The 4,101-nt window shown below is 43.0% G+C and overlaps 1 pseudogene; it reads right to left on the minus strand.

Moving 5' to 3' along the window:
* The window catches only part of LOC103273800, an 11,585-nt pseudogene that overhangs the window by 6,715 nt on the left and 769 nt on the right, over positions 1–4,101 (minus strand).

Below are 4,101 nucleotides of genomic sequence, written 5' to 3' on the forward strand. Positions count from 1 at the left end.
GGCTCACACCTATAATCCCAGCACTTTGGGAGGCCGAGGTGAGAGGATTTCCTGAGCCCATGGGTTCAAGACCAGCCTGGGCAACTTGGTGAGACACCATCTCTAAAATAAATTTAAAAATTAGCCAGGCATGGTGGCATGTGCCTGTAGTTCCAGCTATTTGGAAGGTTGAGATGGAAAGATCGCCTGAGCCCAGCAAGTCGAGGCTGTCCAGCCTGGGTGACAGAATGAGACTCCAACTAAAAAAAAAAAAAAAAAAAGAAAGGAAAAAAAAAAATTTTATAGACCAGGCTCAGCAGCTCAGCCTATAATCCTAACACTTTGGGAGGCTGAAGTGAGTGGATTGTCTGAGCGCACGAGTCTGAGACCAGCCCAGGCAATTTGACGAGACCTCATCTCTACAATAAATCAAAACTTAGCCGGGGGTGGTAGTACGCACCTGTAGTTCTGGCTACTTGGAAGGCTGAGGCGGAAGGATCACTGGAGCCCAGCAGGTCAACGGTGGGGTGGCTGTGAGTGTGACACTGCACTCTAGCATGGGTGACAGAGTAAGACTCCAACTCAAAAAATAATAACTTTATTAATAAATAAATACATAAATAAAATAACTCGAGTCTTTATGAATGTTTTATGTTATTGAACCAGCTAGCCCTGGAGCCTCTCCTACCTCTGTACTTATGGCTATGTGAGATAATATATTTCTTTATTGCTTAAGCAATTTTAGGTGGCTTTGTTGTTTCTTACAGCTGATATAATTAACACAACCTCCACTAGAATATAAGTTCTAAGAGGGCAAGAAACATGTCTGTTTTGTTTACCACTGTATCTCCAGTGCATATTCCCCATCCATCCCCTAGTAAGCATTTAAGTTATGTACTGAATGTTAGCATATCAGCCATCATTTGTTAAATACTTGTATGTCTGCAGTTGACACTTGACTACATGGCATAAAGATTTAATTAGGGAGCCTGACTACTAACTGTGAGATCTTCAAGAACAGAGCTTTATCTTTGCTCCCCAGAATATGGCATTCAGTAAACATTTACACATTTGTTGACTAAATGTCCGTGTCACAGAATTTTGCCAGCTCTCCAGCAGGGAGTATTCTGGGCTCTGGGAACTCCCCTTTTTTCTGCTCTTCAGCCTCTCCTTCTGCTTCTGCCTTCTCCACTTGGAGCCAAGGACCACAGCAACAGAGAGAGCTCAAAGGGACTTTTCCATTTTCAGAACCTCAGTGTCTGTCCTGTACCAGCTTCCAGCACCTGTTAGAGAGGGCTGAGAATGTGCTATTATCAGAGGGTGTTCTTTTAGGTCAAGGTTAAGAAAATATTATCAGTAAAAGACCAGATAGTGCACATTTAGGATTTGGGGGCCATAAGGTCTTTGTCCTGCCATGCACTTGTGACACAGAACTCCTGAACTAGGCTGGGTGTGGTGGCTTATGCCTGTAATCCCAGTACTTTGGCAAGCCAAGGCAAGAGGAATGCATGAGGCCAGAAGTTCAGGACCAATACAGTAAGACTCCAATCTCTAAACAAAATTTAAAATTAACTGGGCTTGACACATGCCTATAGTCCTAGCTACTCAAGAAGCTGAAGCAGGAGGGTTGCTTAAGCCCAGGAGTTGAAGCTGCTATGATCACACCACTCCACTCCAGCCTGGGCAACAGAGCAAGACCCTGTCTCCAAAAAAATTTTTTAAAAGAAAAAGACATAAAGAACTTGTTAACCAACCAGCCCTGGAGCTTTCCTTAACTCTGTAGTTCTTGCTGTGCAAGATAATGTATTCCTTTATTAAGCCAATTTTAGTTGACTTTATTGTTACTTATTCCCAAAGAGATAAATAACATAACCCCCACCACAGAATATTAGCTCTAAGAGGGTAGGATACTTAATAAGTAAAAGAACAAGTGTGTGCTGAGCACGGTGGCTCACGCCTGTTATCCTAGCATTTTGGAAGGTAGAGGCGAGAGGATTACCTGAGCCCAGGGGTTCAAGACTAGCCTGGGCAACTTGGCAAGACTTCGTCTCTACAACAAATCAAAAAGTTAGCTGGGTGTGGTGGTGCACGCCTGTTGTTCCAGCTACTTAAAAGGCTGAGGTGAAGGGATCACCTGAGACCAGCGGTTAGAGCATGCAATGGCCATGAACGTGCTGCTTTACTCCAACCTGGGTGACAGAGTGAGACTCTGACTCAAAAAAACAAAAAAAGAAGAACAAATGTGAATGTAACTGTAGCCCAAAAAACTTTATTAATAAAAATCAGACAGCTGGCCAGATTTGGCTAACCTCTACATTGCCGAGGGCAGTGGTTTTCAAACTCTAAGGTGCATCTGAATCACCTGTAGGGCATAAAACACTGATAGGGACTTCCTTGCATTTCTAATTCAGTAGTTCTGGGGTAGCGCCACACAACTTAATTTTTTTTTTTTTTTGAGTTGGAGTCTCACTGTCACCCAGGCTAGAGTGCAGTGGCACGCTCACAGCCACTGCAGCCTCAACCTGCTGGGCTCAGGTGATCCTTTCACTTCAGCCTTCCAAGTAGCTGGAACCACAGGCGTGCACCATCACACCCAGCTAATTTTTTGATTTATTGTAGAGATGAGGTCTTGCCAAGTTGCCCAGGCTGGTCTCGAACTCTGGACTCAGGCAATCCTCTCATATCAATCTCCCAAAGTGCTGGGATTACAGGATTGAGCCACCGTGCCCAGCTGCATTAATTTTCAACATTATTTATTTGTTGTGCACTTACTACATGTAAATTTTTTCTAGGCACTAGATAATACAGCAAGAAACAAGAGAGACCAGGACCTTTGCTCTCAAAGGGGTGACGTATAGTGTTTTTTGGGGGAAGATACAATTGTGCATGTATCTGAGGCATTACTGAACATTGTTACCGCACATTGTCAGGTATTGCCTTCAAACACATAAAGCTATGTTGTGTACCACCATGGTTAAAAACATGGACACGAGTCAGAAATTAGTTTACATTTCCTCCATGCTGAAGACACTAGAGAAGTTATTTAACTCTGGGCCGGGCTCAGTGGCTCAGCCTGTAATCTCAGCACTTTGGGAGGCCAAGGTGAGTGAATTGCCTGAGCCCGCGGGTTCGAGACCCACCTGGGCAACTTGGCGAGACCTCATCTCTACAATAAATCAAAAATTAGCCAGGCGTGGTAGTGCGCACCTGTAGTTCCAGCTACTTGGAAGGTTGAGGTGGAAGGATCGCTGGAGCCCAGCAGGTCGAGGCTGTGGTGGCCGGGAGCGTACCACTGCACTCCAGTCTGGGCAACAGAGTGAGACTCCAACTAAAAACAAAAAACAAAAAACTCTGTTCCTCAGATTCCTCATGTGTAAAATGGAATAACAATTTCTACTTCATGGGGTTATGGAAAGGTAAATGAAATAACATCTACAGGGTACCAAAAAAAAAAATATATATATATACATACACATATATATAATTATATATACACATTTTAAGAGCTGTTATCTATGTATTACTTTTTGAAGTTGAATTGAATTACAGTAGCAATGTGTAGTATGATGTTTGACCAATCGTGCTTCCACCATTTTTCTTTGTACTGTCTGTCAAATGGTGGCACTAGCATTCATTTGATTAATGCCATCTTTTGGACAAATATCATACTTAAAATAGCGTATATATATATATATGTTTTTGGCACCCCCGTATAAGAAATTTACCACACTCCATGGTAAGGAGTAAACTGCTTAACTAATAGAATCGCTACCACTTTTGAAAACACGGTAGTTCTCCAAGTGTGGTCCCTGAACCAGCAGCATCAGCAGACATAATAATTTACTAAAAATGCAAATTCTTGAGCCCCACACCAAATCTGCTGAATCAGAAACTCTAAGACGGTACAGCATAGCAATCTGATTTAATAAGCCCTGTGGGTGACTCCATTGCTCACTAAAATTTGAAATATGCCGCTAAAGAAAATATAAGAGGAGAGGCTCTGTATTGCCGGAGTCCAGTTCCAAGTTGGGTTCAGGGTACCCCAAAGGTGGAGATGGCATTGGCGATTGGGGGGAAGAAGAAAGAGAGAGAGAGAGAGAAAGAAAGAAAGAGACTGGACTC

This window comes from Carlito syrichta, unplaced genomic scaffold (assembly GCF_000164805.1).
Source record: "Carlito syrichta isolate Samal-C Ts95f unplaced genomic scaffold, Tarsius_syrichta-2.0.1 Scaffold112660, whole genome shotgun sequence".
NCBI classification, from domain to species: Eukaryota; Metazoa; Chordata; class Mammalia; order Primates; family Tarsiidae; genus Carlito; species Carlito syrichta.